Below are 16,152 nucleotides of genomic sequence, written 5' to 3'. Positions count from 1 at the left end.
CTGAAATTTCAAATTTAGCCTATCTACATGATGTAGATAATGATATGTAAATGTCAGAAAAATCAGAGATGGTGACCCACAGATCATTGGTTGAACTATAATGATTTGACCCATATACAAAGTTTTTGTTTCTATTTTGGCAAAGCTCAAACATACTGGTGCTCCACTTCAATCACCTCATTGCTTATGCAAAAAAACAGGTTAGCGTTTATAAAAACTAACCCATAGGTATATATATATATATATATATATATATATATATATATATATATATATATATATATATATATATATATATATATATATATATATATATATATATATAAGGAAAAGCGGGTTCTGGCGCATGAGCATGAACACCGATGCAAAACGCAAAATAAACGCTTCAATTTTTTATGGAAATAATGTCTCAAACGCCGATTTTTCAGTATTCAAGGATGATATTGATTGTTTTTCACTTTTAAAAAGCGTGTATCCTTTTAAAAATCTTTTGATCTGAGTGCAATGATTATCACAAGGTGTTAAGCCTTGTTTTGTAGTGACCGATGGCAAGTGTGGTGTGATCATTCAATAGGATTCTTTTGTCATCGTTAGCGCTGAGTGCGACTTTGTTAATTTCTTCAGTGTAGATGTCGTGAAGATGAGATCGGAAAACGTTCATGGTCGCAAGCTTTTCTTGTTTACCCTTCAAGCAGTCGTAGTAGTCTTGATGAGTGAGGTGATTTTTAACCACGTTCTTTTTAACACCTTTGCATTTTTTGTGCTCTTGATCTTCTTTTTCATTTTCTTCAGGGATGTAGTAAGAGTAGAGCTTGGGTCTAAGGCCAACAAATTGTGTGATTTGCTTACCACCTGTTTCATCTTTGAACTTGCCAAAAACCTTTTTATTTTTACCCACTTTGAAGCCAACGTTTTGAATAGCAGGATGGTCTTTAGGAAAGTCGCTCGTGTCAAATTTGTTTTCTACATCATCAGCAATGTCTTTATAGAAATCTTTTGTTTCGATTTCGTAAATGAGCGAGTCAGTGTCGGTCATGAGCAGCTTGGCTTTATCACCGTATTTTGGTTTCATGTAGTCATAGTGGTGCTCAAACATCAAAGTCTTGCTGATGTCGAGGATGCTCATTCCCAAGTAAACAGGTTTATCGTAAGTGACTTGTGTTTTCTTCATATGAATCGCTACTAGTTTTTCATCAAAAATGGTGTACCGATCATAACGAGGATTTTTAGATAATTTCAAGACTTCTTTTCTTGTGGTGACAAGTTTAATATCAACGTGCTTTAGAATATTCTCCATGGTTTTTCCAAAGACAGAGTTGTTCATGAGTTTGAAAAAATCCTTCTCAAATTCGTTTTTAGCGCCTTTTCTTTTATTGGTGTTGCCATCGATGTATGATTTCATGAAAGGTTCTTCCTCAAAGGTGATTCCACGATGAATTTTGGTGATGACTAATCCCATTCGTTCATAGAGTTTTAAGTTTTCATGGTGAACGACAGATTTTTCTTTATTGTTTAAATTGGGAACCAGCTTGGCTACTTTTCCAATGGTTAATCTTTCAGGAGCCAAAGGGTAGTCATTGTGTAAATCGTGAAGCTCTTCAGGATAGCTCAAGTCAACTTCGAGAAAGCATGGCATCGATTTCCAATTTTTAAGTTCTTCATCAGTCATCCATCTGAATCCTCTAACAGGAAGAGCTTTGCTCATAGCCCATCCATAAAGGTTGTTAGCGTCCAAGTATTGAATAAATGTTGATGGTATTGAAGGGTCGTAGTCTTTCATGTATTTGTTATTGGCTGTTCCAAGTCGGTTAGAGATCATGCATATTCCACCGCGTATTCCTCTTTGGATCATGTTGAGCATATCAATATCGGTTATCAAATCCAATTTAATTTTAGTTTCTTTTAACATAGCATCCCAAGCCAAACCAGGAGAGGTGTAATACCAAAGAGGGTCAAGAACATAATATTCTATGCAAGTGTCTCTAAAATTTTCAAAGACATCGGCAAGATTCAGCACGTCGGACTTGTTGTACAGCTTGTGGTAATCTCTAAAGGTTTTGCATCCAAATACGTTCCAAACGTTTTGCGCATGCGCGTAGTCTTCATCGCTGACGTGCTTATTGTCTAGTCTGGAATAAAAGGCTTCTTTGGACGGCAATTGAGTTTCAGAGAATTTTTTAATCGAGTCCACCCATTCATAGGGGTAAACTCCTTTTCTTAGTAGCAAATCTCTTTGTTCTCCGCTGTAGAATGAATTTAGATGTTTGCACATGATGTCTCCTTTTTTAAATCTTCTAGAAGTGCAATCTTTACAATTGGCTTTGCATTTGCATTTTTTTCCTTTCATATCAAGACAGTCCTTTTTGCATGTCTTAGGGTCTAATTTGGAGCACTCCTCACACAAATCTTTTACAAGATTGTCAGTCAAATCTTCTAACGAGCTTTGCATGAACCTAAAGCTGTCAACGAACCTCAAATCTCTATACACTTTTTTCGGTTTGCCTTTCTTATCAATCGAATCTCTCACTTTGATGCTTTTTGAGAAGCTGATATATTTTTCTTCGCTGTTGGGTATGCAATTGAGTTTCCCGTTTTTTCCGCCTAATCTCTTGATGAACAAATGGCTGTCATATCCAGACAAGTTATGAAAGACAACGGAAATAAATTTTGGAATTCGATATTTTTTATTGCAGGCATTGTGAGCAGCTCCACGGTACTTTCCAGTCAAATGGCAGTGATCCCATACTTTATCACCGTTAAGATCCTTTTTGAAAATGTGACATTCAGTTGCATCTTCAAACTTCTTTTCATCCTCATCAGTCTTGAGTTTCTTTTCCTTCCACTGTTGTTTTAACGAATAACTATTGTCAGAAATCTTTATAAAGTCAGCTTCAACACTGGTAACAAACTTTTTACCTACGTCGTCCTCATCGCTTTCTGCTGTGTACTCGACAGATTTACTTTTAAAACCATCAGGTCCTACGATGTAATAACAGAAGGAGCTTGGAACATGCTTTTGGTATTGTTTGGTGTACGATTCTTTATTATCATATTCAGTGCTGTCATCGATGGGCTTGATGAAACTTTCAAAGTCGGCATAGACACAGTACGGAACTCTCATACTATTGTTGTAGTTTTTAAACTCAAGGGTTGATCCTTCTTTAGGAAGATCAATTCTCATTGGAGCGTTATCGTAGCAGTATTCTCTGTGGATTTTAAGCTTTTCTTCTAGGTCATAACCATGCATACAATTTCTGCAAAAATGAAGTTTTCTTTTTCCTTTTGTTGTTGAGGAGCTAGCAAACCGACTGAAATTGTTAATGAGACAGTAATGGCTGTTGTCTTTGTTTGAAATATACAGCAAATCAACACAGCGCTTTCGATCATGAAATTTGGATATTCGCATAGGTTGAGGTTTATTCATTTCATAGTGAAAGACGTTCACGCTAATATCCAGATTATTTTTCTCAAACTTTTCAACATCAGTCACCTTTACAGGAAATTCCATTTCTTTAAAATTGAGCTCTTTCGATTTTTCAATCAAGTCTTCATCTATTCTTTCGTTGTCTCTATTTTTCATGTTCAGAGCTCTGGTAACACACCACTTGAAACATTGATCGTCTTTGTTTTCCATGTTGATGATGGCTTTTTTGTTTCTCAACTTTAGAGGCAGCTCCATGTAGGAAGAACCCTTGAAAGGTTCATAATCAACAAAGCTGATGTCCATTCTTATAATCTTGGACAAGACACAATTGGAACCCATCTTGTTGTAATTAGCGCTCCGTTCCAAGATTTTTTCTTCCATTTCAGTCATGAGCGCTCTCACATCATCGCCCTCTAATAATCTTTGCGCATTGGATGAAAAGTTAGCCGTCTGAGTAGTCTCTTCACCTGTTAAGATGGTTACGCGAGTCATTTCACAGACTAAAACAATCCTTACTTTTGTGTTTCTTTCTCCTTCCATGTTTAGCAGACTCTCCTTCCATGAATAGCAGACTCTCTCACCAAGTTTTGAAATGAAACAATGTCTTGTTGCCGAGAAGACGGCTCATAAGAAAATACTCTGGTTGAACGCTCTGCTGAATGCTTAGTCATATTAAACTTTACTGTATATGAACCACTTGTGGACACTGAAGCAGGAGCCTGACTTGTAGACACTGAAGCTGGAGCAGCAAATGCAGCGTCTTTGATTGACTTGATTGTTTTTTCCACTCCGCTTTTTACGCTGCTCACTGCATTTTTCACCGCAGTTGGAACGTATGGATCAACGAGAGCATTAAGTTGGTTAAAACCGTTAGAGACAGATCTTATCATTCTTGAAAACCAGCCAGCTTTTGATGCAGTAACAGGTGCTGGAGCAGTAATGGGATCAGCAACAGGCGCAAGACTTTGAGCGATTAAGCTAGGATCAGGACGCAGAGCAGGCAAAGGTCTCGCCTCAGTCGTGCGTATACGTGAACCACTTCCAATGATGGGTCTTATAGTTTCAATGAGCTCGGCTTTTTTCATTTTATAGATACCTTTGATATCACCACGGTCTTTAGCCATCTTTCTTAATTCTTTCACAGTCATTTTGGAATAGTCTTCCTTTCGATCTTTTCGATCATTAACATCTTTTATAAGTGACTCTTTGGCAGCAATGACAGGTTTTGTTGTTCTTATAGCTTCAATGAGCTGTTCCCTCGTCATTTTGGTATAGCCTTTGAGGTGCCTTTCTTTAGCATCTCTTCGTAATGATGCCATTGAGACTTTTTTCAATGCTTTATCTTCCATTTTTATTAGTGAAAGAAAAAAATTTTCGACACTTTCATCTTTTCGCTCTTTCGCGATAAATTTTTCTGAAGATTGGGGACTCATTTTATTTCCGCCGTGATTTTCCTTAAGTCAATTCAATTTTTTAAAATCTTGGCACACTGTCTGCATGTTCGAAAAGTCTTCCGCAAAAAATTATGATGGTAACCATGACAACCGTAAAGAAAAAACAAGATAATTGGCAAAAATTTCGCTTATGGAGTCGTATACATGCGCTTGACCCGTTTCATCAAATCTAATCGTGTACTTTCTTCCCCACTCGTCATGTGCAGTAAATTCGCATCCAGCCGCATGAATTTCTTTGTCTTCATCAAACAGATGCGCACCACCCATTTCATCAAATTCAATCACATACTTCCTCTCCATCTTTTTTTAATGCCGCGATTTTTTTAAAGCAAGTTTAATTTTTAATATCCTCTAATCTCTATATATTTAGAAACTAAATCTTTGTATATTTCAACCAACTTTCTAACCTCATTATTCAGCTCTTTTATTTTTTTTAAAAGATTTTTCTTTTCAGCTTTCATCTCTTCACTCATCGGAATTTTTCTTTTCTCTTTTAACTCTTTTCTTCTTTGAGCCACCTTTTTTTTCTCTTCGGGCGAACTTCCTTTTTTCTTCAACTCAGACAATTCAAGATCTTCTAAAATCTCTTTTTTTTCTTCATCCCACGTTTTGATTTTGTACGGGAATTTCATTTTTCTTTCCTCTGTCAACTCTTTTCTCATTTGAGTCAGCTTTTTTCTTTCATCATATACCTCTTTCATCTTATTTTCAAACTCTCTCATCATTTCTTGTTTATCACTCATCTTTTTTAATCGCTGTCAATGATCTTACTCGAATTCAATTTTTTTTTCAGCAAACTTTTTTTAATTCTTCAAAAGAATAAAAAATTCAAAGAAACTAAGCAGCTCATGCAATCAAATGAAGAAAATTCTTCTGCAATTAACTCTCTTTCCAGCCTCATCAGACGAATCATCTGACGAATCATCTGACGAATCATCATCTTCAAACTGCTCTTCAAACTGTCTGTCCATCTTTTTTAATCGCTGCAAATATCAAGTTCAATTTTCAATTCTTTTTGAAGAATTGAAAAAAATCAATGATGAAGCTTTTCAATCTTGATTCCATTAATCACCTTTCCATCTCGAAGATCAAAATATTTGCATCTATGACCAGTTCCTTTCATCGCCTTGTAAAGAGACTTGTATTCGGTCACCTCACCTGTTTCAACGTTAGTCATTCTCACAGTGATTGGATTTTTTCTAACTGAACGAAGCCAGTTCCATTTTGGATCATCATTCTTTTCTCTAGGCTCATGTATTCTTGGTCGCCCTACTGGCTTGTATTCTTTCACACTTTCTAAAATCTCATCTTTACTGATCAAGTTATTTTCAACCGCAAGCATCATCAGACCAAATAAATTGTTTGAGGTTTTGGTGACTCCATTTTCCCTCAGCAAATTTTTCAAATACGACGATGTTTGTATATCTCATTTTATTAAGAGAAGAAATTTTTTTTAAGCTTTTCATGAATCCAAAGGATGTAAATATTCAATTTTAAATCCATTTTCCACCTTTCCATCTCGACGCTTAAAATATCTCCATCCATGACCAGTCTCTTTCATCGCTTTGTAAAGAGACTTGTATTCAGTCACCTCACCTGTTTCAACGTTAGTCAATCTCACAGTGATTGGATTTTTCTTAACTGAACAAAGCCAGTCCCATTTTGGATCAGTAGGTTTCTTTTCTTTCGGTTCACGACGTTATCTCTTTTCTTTAGCTCTTTCCAAAAGATCATCTTTACTGATCAAGTTATTTTCAATCGCAAGCATCAACAACGTTGGCATATTTTTAGCTGTTTTAGTAACACCGTTTTCATTCAGCAACTCTTTTAAAAACTTTTTTGTGTAATACATTTTATTTCTGCCGTGATTTTTTTAGATCAATTCAATTTTTTTTCACACGGTAAAAGTTAAAAAAATCATTTTCATGGTTTAGATCCATACGAAGCCAAAGAAACTAATAAACAGCAGTCATGTGAGTTCCATTTGAAACAAAATTAAGCAGCTTGTCAGAGATCACTACAGCAAAGATAACGGTATTTGCAACAGTTGAAGTTCGAAATTTAAGGTTGATTACCAATTCAGCTGTTTCTGAAGCCACTCTTTCTTTTTGCTTGCTGATATCAACAAAGAACAATGGATACAGTTTTATATAATGAAACAAGGATAACCCAGATTAACAAACAAGTTCGTTTGTGCCGTAATATTTTTCATCAAAAGAAAACGTATCTGCATAAGCCATGGTCACTTTCTTTTCTCCAAAATTCAAGTCGTAATTATAATTTGGGTACTTTATTCCATTGACGGTTACGTAAAAGTTGCTAATATCGCAATGGCCAAATAGTGACGGATTAACAGTTTGACTAGAGGGTCTGTTCGTCTGAAGTCCAAACAAAACAAACATCGGAACGCTTTTGTCAGTGATTCTTCCAAGCGACCAGGTAAATTCCGTTTGACCAGCAGGAATAAGCTGTCTTTCGCATTTGTTTGATTTATAAGGTACTTCGATAGGAATCTTTTGAGCTATTAAACTCATGAATTCAGCATTTTTTGAAACACTCAATTCAGCGCGTGGCATATAAAGCCTGAATTTTTTAAGATCAATCATTCCTATACTAGCGCTCTCCGCTCTGTAAATCGCATCATCACATTCTTTCTTTGTAAAGGTGATGGTGTGTCTGAACCCATAAACAACTTTATCATAGGTTTCACAAAAACCAAAAATATGCTTCAAAGGGATCCTGAACGAAAAAGCGCCAACGGATGTAGTGTCTGCAAACAAATGGTCTCGTCTAACTTTAAATCCTTCATTTTCAACAAGATTTGATGTGTCCATGAACCACATTTGCTTCATACCATCTGTCATCTGAAATCCGTAAGGGTATTTCACCATTCCAAGAATGGTAGTGGCATGACCTGGATAAATAACTCTTTCCACTTGCTCTCCAGACAAGTCATAAGTCACGTCGTTAAACAAATACATCAAAGCATTATTCACCAAGGCGATCTTATCTGTGGCTTCATAAAAAGTTCCATCACTCTTTTTCAGCACTCCTTCAATAAGAATGTAAGCTTCTGATGGTAGTGTTTTAATGGATTGACAGTCAATTTCAAAAGTGATCGTGCCTGAAGAATTTAAATCAAGATTGGTCGGAAGGTACTAAAAAAAATCCAATTTTTCAATGCCAGTGTCATACTCTAGTTTATCAGCCAGTCTTAATCGATCAGTAGTTATCATTTTATAGAAAGAAAATTTTTTTTAGATCTAGATCTTGGATTCGAATCGCATTCTGTTTCGACATTTTCCTAGTTTGAATGGATGAGCCAGTCTTTAATTTCACAATGGCCTTTTTACCTTTATCAACAGCCGCATCTTTAGCAGCAGAAATGGCAGAAAGAGCCAACTCAGTACCAGCAGATTTTGCAGCTGTAATCGCTTCTTGCCCAATTTTGCTTGATGCAGCATTTTTAAGCATAGTCATTGTTGCTTTTGACATACTTGAAGCAGCTGCTCTTTTGATGAAATTTTTAATCAAGTCTAGAATACCACCTCCTCCAACAACGTTCTTTTTCGCATATCTTCTTTTGTTCACAATGAGCATTTTTAAAATAAACATTTTCTTTTTAGATCATCTCATGACCTTAAATTTTATCGATCGTCCTCATTAACGATTTGTATTCCGCTCTATTAATCTCCCTTTGTCTCAACAGCTCATCGCAAATGCTCACAGCTACATTTCTTGATCCCGTATTTCCAGCATGCCAGGAAGCAATACTCAATTCAAGCTTTTCCACCAACGCATTCGGATCGCTCGGAAGAATAATCACTCCACGACCTTTTTTCCCTTTTTCAATACGCATCATTTTTTCCCAAATAGGAGCAATAAGTTTCTGATACTTTGGTCTTCTTGAAGCTTTCGGTTTATTCGGCTTCGTATCAGATCGTATAGCATCACTGTCCATTAAAATTTTTTCATAATTTTGCAAATCTTCATCCGTATACTCGCTCGGTATTTCAAACTTTGTCATGAGATCCCAAAGACCTTTTGTTCTTTCATACCTTTCATCACCAACAATAATGGCATCTCCATCCATTTCAACCTCCATTTTGCCAATGAACATTTTATCATCAACTTTATTCACTTCAAAAGGCATTTTGGATACAAATTTTTTAGTTCCATGGAAAGATTTTTTAGATCCGTTGAGCATCTTTTCGTTGCTTTCGATGAGCGGCTTAAACAGCTTGCTCGCATTAGCTTGAAAATCAGCATCTAAAATGTTGTCGTTGATGCTACCTTGGTAAATCCTCTTTCTTCTCTCATTCACTTCTCTCACAATTTCATCTCTTTTATTAGGGTCTTGTATTTTAAAGAAAAACATCTTTTTAAAATACGTAGACAAAATATCCTAAATTTTGTCTACGTATCGATAAAAAAACCCATTCCAATAGCTGCACCTTCAAACGCAATCGCTACTGGACTTGCAATAATCGTAGACAAAAGACCAATTCCAGTCGCACCCAATGCTATGCATAAACCTTGCATCGTATTGTCCACATTCGAAATGATCCTGAAAACGCGATGGTACTTTTTACTGAGATGAACTCGCCTTTTCCTCTCGTTGTCTATCTCTTTCTGAATCTCGCTGATCGTGTGAAGACGATTTTCTGGAGGAGCTGATGGAAGAGCTGGATAAATTTTTTCATTCAATATCTCCATTTTTTCATTAAGAAAGATTATTTTAAATCAATGTGCGTAATCGTGCAGAGCTTTTCGCCTTTTTTAACAATCACGTCCTCTTTGCTGTTGCTATTCACGTCCATAATAACGTTATCTATAGACTCTGAAATAATGACTTCGTTCTTTCTATAATTCAACTGCTCAGTGATTTTATTCATTAATGTCACCACTGCAACACCTTTCTCAAACTTCAACCCAATGGATAAAGCTATCGTTGTATGGGAAAGAGCAGCAAATTTAATATCTTTCTGAGCAAAAATCTCATACTGTTCGTTGAAGTTATAATAGGGTGGATGATCCAACGTTTTCGCATACATAATAATGTTACTTGGTTTTCTTTCCTACAACTCTCTGATCCTCTCTTCTAAAAATTTTAGTTGCAATTCCAAACTGTGAACTTCTCCTGAGGCAACATTTCTAAAAAACTTGTGAGGAGCATGCATTTTAAAACATCTTTAAAATTTTTTAGATCCTTTCTTGCAAACGGATTAATTCATCGTTGTTCACCCACGAATTAAACGAGTCTGGATACCCTGACCATTTCACCAATGATCTGGTCTTGGTTTTTCGAACGATTTTTTCAATCCTGAATATATCCTGATGCGTCTTTTGCATCTCCTGCTCATAAAAAGTACCTTGAATTTCTTCACCGTTAGCATCAGCGATTTTATACGTGGGAGGATTCGTATGCTGAACATTTGACACGGTAAAAACCTCTTCAGTCCATCTCGGTGTATACCCTTTTTCAAAATGAGACTTCTTTTTTACGATTCGCACTTGATCACCCATGAAAAATTTTGGTTTTGCTGGTAATGTTTGATCCTTTCCATACAGATTCCACCATACCCTACCTTTATTCTTTTCATCACTAGCTTCCACTGGAGTCATTTTGATGGAAGAGTGCTTTGTGTTGTTGTAATTTTTCACCATCTCATCCAAAATGTCAATGTATTTATTAGTATTGTTGGCTGAAAAATATTTAAACATTCTCTCTTTCATCGCTCTGTTCCATCGCTCAACAACGCAACTTTTTTCCTCGTTTTCAGTGGTATACAATTGAACACCTAGCGCTCTCACATCCCTGTTGTAAAATTCTTTTCCTTTATCCACCCACAATTTGACGCATTTTCTTTCTTCGAAAATCTTTTTCAACGCTTCAGCTACTTCAAAGCCTGTTTTGCTTTTTAACGGAACGATCCATCCATACTTTGAAAACACGTCAATCACCATGAGTAAATATTTTACGCCATTGTTAAACTTTGAAAACGATTGCATGTCAACCAAATCTGCAGCCCATATCTCATCCATGTCGTTCACAATCACCCTTCTTCTTTTAAAATGGTGAATGACCGGTTTATGAAGCTCCTCTGCAAGCTGATCCGTCCATTTCAAATCACTCACACCCAATCCAAATTTAGCTTTGGCTTTAATCACCGGCGTAATAATCTTTCTTTCGTTGATCTCTCTTTGAGTGGGGTTTGGAATGGAGTTCATCTCCTCAAGCATCATCTGATCTGCCACATTTCTGCTTTGAACGTCATTGAAATATTTATACGCCAAATCATGGTGATACGCTGCATTGTCCACTCTGTCTACCGGCTTGCTCCAATCTTGATACATGTCGGTGGATGTGAGCCTTTTGTCCAGGTTTGTGCCAGGTCCTGCAAAGTTCATCCCAGGAATGTGCATTTCTCCTGGAAATTTAGCCCATAGAAGCTTGATTTTGCTCGACAGCTTATTGATTGATTCCACCAAATCACCTCCTTTTGTAGCAGATGATCTCGAAGAAGATCATACGATCCATCGAGCGCATGCGAAGAAATAAACTGGCATTTAGTCGTTCCGCAAGAGTCGCACGTTCCTTTCAACATAGGTCTATTGTTTTTTGTCATATCCTTTTTCAAATGAATGGTTTCAGTTTCTCTTTTGCATTTAACGCAGTACATTTTAACATATATAAAAAAGTTTTTTAACATAAAAATGGACATTATTGATTTGTCATATGATAAAGAAAGCACAAGAAATCATAACAACTTCTTTCCGAGAGACATTCGAGGACTCATCGTTGGAAAATCTGGCTGCGGAAAAACAACATTGATGTTAAACCTGTTATTAAGACCTGGATGGCTGGTTTATAACCACTTGCAAGTCTTTGGCAAATCCCTTTTTCAACCTGAATATCAAATACTCAAAAAAGGCTTTGAAAATAACCTTCCAAAAGAACTCATTTTCCAATTGCTTAATAAAAACGAGATGAAAAAATTGAATTTAAACCCTAAAGATGTAATTGATGAACTTTCAAAAAATTCTTTCCAAGGAGGTTCTGATAACATAGAGTGTCGTTTTTTCGAAAGTGAAGATGATGTGCCTGACCCTTCCGAACTTGATCGAACAAAAAACAATTTGACGATCTTCGACGATTTAAAAGGAGAAAAGCAAAGCATGTGTGAAAAATATTACACCCAAGGAAGGCACTCCAACGTCGACATGTTTTACCTTGCTCAAAATTTTTTCGATCTTGACGGACATGTGATTAGAACTAATGCCAACTTTATTTGCCTCTTTCCTCAAGACGATGGAACTGTTGGTGAAATTTATAAAAGACACGCCTCATGTGATATGGACATAAAAGAATTTAGAAAGTTTTGTAGAGATTGCTGGTCTAAACATCGTGGATTTGTCGTCATTGATCTATCCTCTGAAAAAGATAATGGAAAATACCGAAGCGGGTTGGACGATTTTGCCTTTTTCCACTGATCATGAGATGATCTAAAAAATTTCACGACATAAAAAATGCCTGGTATTATAATCGATGTAGATGGCAAATCAAGTGTTATCACGACTGATTTTTTTAGACAAAATCGTTTTCGAGAAAGGAAAAAGTTATGAAATGGCTTTTCTCGGTATAGAAACGTACAATAGCATTCCAAACATAAACAGTAAAAACAATTCGTTCAAATACAGCATGAACAATGGTGCTCATTGGGAAACCATTATCGTTCCTGATGGAAGCTATGAAATTAAAGACATCAACGACTATCTGCAAAAGTCCATTTTAAACACGATAAAAACAGCTCAACGTGGAAGCTATATCATCGCAAATAAAATTAACTACTCTTCAAACAACCTTCAAATTGGAATCAACATTAATACTTTAAAATCAAGCATTAAACTTGGTATGAATTATCTGATTGACTTTGACGTGGAGAACAGCATCGCCTCAGTTTTAGGGTTTACTAGAAGAAAATTAAATTCCAATTCCGAATACGAGTCTGATCATATTGCTAAAATTTTAAGCTGCAACACCATCAGAATTGTTAACAACGTTATCGGATCATCCTACATTAATGGGACCCAACTCAATTGCATCTACTCCTTTTATCCTAATGTTAACCCTGGTTACAAAATCATCGAAAGACCTATGCACTTAATTTATCTTCCTGTTAAGCTTCTTGAAATTTCAACAATGGTTACTCGCATCATTGATCAAAATGGAGATTTAATAGATTTTCGCGGTGAGGACATCACGATTCGTTATCACATTCGAGAACTCTATAAAATGTATCAAAACATCAAACTCAACATTTCAAAAGGACAAGCTGACAAAATTAAAAAAGCCATTCAAGACAAAACTGCTGCTAGCATAAAACTCACTCATCAAGACTTAAACGTGTTCTTGCTGTCACTAGCACACAACTCAACCAAATTAGAAAAGCCTACGAAGCTGGAAAAGGTGTCACGCTTAAACTCAGCAAAAAACAACTCATGCACAACTCAAAAGTAGAAGGAGGATTCATCGGTGCCCTTTTACCTTTATTAGGAACGCTTGCCTCTCGTGCAGCTCCATTACTAGCAAAAGGTTTATTGGGCGGACTTGCTTCATCTGCCGGCTCAGCTATGGTTGATTCTATCGCTGGACGAGGCGTCAATCATAATAAACCCAAAACATTTTACTTGAGCAAAGATGGAAAAGGTATAAAAATAACCAAATTTGGCTCTGGCTTATTCTTAAAACCTTGGATTGGAAATACTCAAGGCGATGGACTCTTTGTTAAAACTGGAAAAGGACTCTTTGTTAAAAATAGACATGAAATAACAGGAGGATTCATCGGTGCTCTACTCCCCTTGCTCGGTACGCTTGCAACCACTCTTATTTCTGGTTCTGGTTTACTTCTCGGTCCTAATTCACCCTTCAATAGCATACCCATTTTAGGCTCCATTCTCTAATTTAAACTTTTTAACAAATTTAAAAAATGATTAACGTTGAAGGAATTGTTTTACCCAACGAAGCCTTAACCAACTTTCAACTGATAAAGGCTGCTAAACAGTTAAAATTAAAAAACTTTCGAGGCGTTCTTGTAAGAGACGAGTTACCGAAAAAACCAAGAAGAAAAGAATGTGGTATTGCAAACACTGGTGACTAAGCTATGAGATGATTGAAGTGGAGCACCAGTATGTTTGAGCTTTGCCAAACATACTGGTGCTCCACTTCGATCATGCCATTGTAATTGTATGCAATGTAATTGTACTAAAAAAAAAACAATATCTGCTATACTATTTATTTAGTTTTTAATATGTGCAAAATTTATTTTACACAGAATGAAATTTTATTTCGATAAGAAAATATTACTTCCAACTTAAGCTTACGTATTACCTATACGAATCTAAAATTAGCCTACAGCATCCTATAAGAATCCTATTTTGATCCTGCAAGATCTTTTAAAATATTCTTTTAGATCTTACCTTATCCTGTAAGAATTCATTAAAATCCTACAAGATCCTTTAAAAAGATGCTTATAGGTCTTGCAGGGATTTGTGCAACTCAACCCATAGGATCTTTGTAGGATCTGTAAGATAAGTCAACTAGAGTAAGTTTAATTTGGACGTCCGCCAGACGTCGTAATTCGTCTTAAAAGTGTCTAAAAAGAACGTTCATGGACGTCTAATATGGACGGACGAAAGGTGTTTCATTCGGACGTTTACTGGACGTCCTAAATAGACGTCCTAGGTCCAACTAGGACGTCCGCTGGACGTCGTTGGACATCGATATGCCCACTGGGTTTCTGTGTAATAATGAACAACTTTACCCTTCTTCTTTAAATATCTTTTTGTTATCGCCCAGTATTTGTCGATTGGAAGAAATTGTGGACAATTTGGTAGGTTCATGTGTTTGGGAACAAATATGACGCCATTTTTATTATTCCACTCAATTGTCGTTGTAGAGTAATGTAAGCTAGCTAAATCAGGCCAAAATATAGTAGGACCTCTATGTTGTTTAATGAAAGGTAGAAAACGCTTCTTAAGACACGTGTATTAAGAAGTGTTTACTACCTTTCATTAAATAACAAGTTTGGTACGAAAACTTAACTCTTTTGTCCGCAACTGCAAATACATCGCCATATCATCATCTTCTTACTAAATTTATCCACTGAAACTTGTACTTTGGCGCAACCTTTCCACGATTAATTGTCAAATAAAATTTTTGACCGGGCAATTGATTCGAATCACATTTTACATAGGTTTTGCCACCTATAGTTATGCAGCCGCCATGTTTTGAAAGAATATTCTCATACAGTAATCTTGTACGTTTTTCATTTGAACACTTTGTTAGATATTAGAATGTTAGACATTTGTTTTTCTGACCGATTAGGATACTTAATAGCACGATTTACTTTAAAGCCACTTTTTACTCTTGCACGTCTTGCAGTTCTCCTACTGATTTTGAACATTTTTTCTCGATCATAACCTGACAGTCCCGGTTTTTTTTCAATTTCGGCCTCAATTTTTTTTACTAATTTTTTATCAACAGAACCACTATTTCGTCCAGTACCAGGCTTTCTTTTGATTGATATGCATTTTCTTAGAACATCATCAACTGTAATTTGCGAAACTTTCAATTGTTTTGCAATAGGTTTTGCAGAAGCCTGCGGATTTTCAAGATATTTGTGCAAAATTTTTTTTTCTCGAAATTTCTTCTTTTGTTGACATTTTGTCACTAATTGAGTGCAACTAAATTGCGTCAATCTATTTAAAATGTGCATGCTTTGGCCGTTATTTAAATATTAAAAAGCAGTTAAATAGTTAATTTTTTCATGTTTATTTTTGCTATCAAAAGTGGCCGGTTTTTTTCTGGGCCATGCTTTACATTCTCGTCCTGGCATACTGTTTAGTGGAGACAGATGACTTTGATTGGTTGATACAAAACAACACTCAGCTATTGCGATGACATCTGCAGCCGTTCTGCCGAATTTCCAATCTGGCTAAATTGATAAGTACTGAAACAAGAACAAATTCAAGATTATCATATTTATTTACGTTTTAATTAATTATTAGTTAATTTAGCTGCACTAATCTTAATGTTTAATTGTGAACAATTAGCATAATTGCTATTCTAACGATAAAGATTGCCTCGGTTTTTTGTTTATAACTTGTTTCCATAGCAACCAAATTCAATTTTTAAAAGAGAAATTCAATTTTCTACAAAACACTTTTTTAGTTTTTTGTGAGATTTAATTTTATTTTCGAAAAATCAATTTT

At 35.9% G+C, this 16,152-nt stretch overlaps 1 protein-coding gene across 1 annotated transcript in view; it reads right to left on the bottom strand.

The window, feature by feature from the left end:
- Window positions 1–16,152, bottom strand: part of LOC149884966 (uncharacterized) — a 748,071-nt gene that overhangs the window by 401,648 nt on the left and 330,271 nt on the right. The window lies entirely within an intron of this gene.

Source organism: Hydra viridissima, unplaced genomic scaffold (assembly GCF_058129835.1).
Source record: "Hydra viridissima isolate aposymbiotic clone 2 unplaced genomic scaffold, HvirCarnegie_v1 scaffold_8, whole genome shotgun sequence".
In the NCBI taxonomy this organism is placed as follows: Eukaryota; Metazoa; Cnidaria; class Hydrozoa; order Anthoathecata; family Hydridae; genus Hydra; species Hydra viridissima.
Note: the sequence above shows the minus strand (reverse complement) of the source record. Positions and strands in the feature narration are given on the sequence as shown.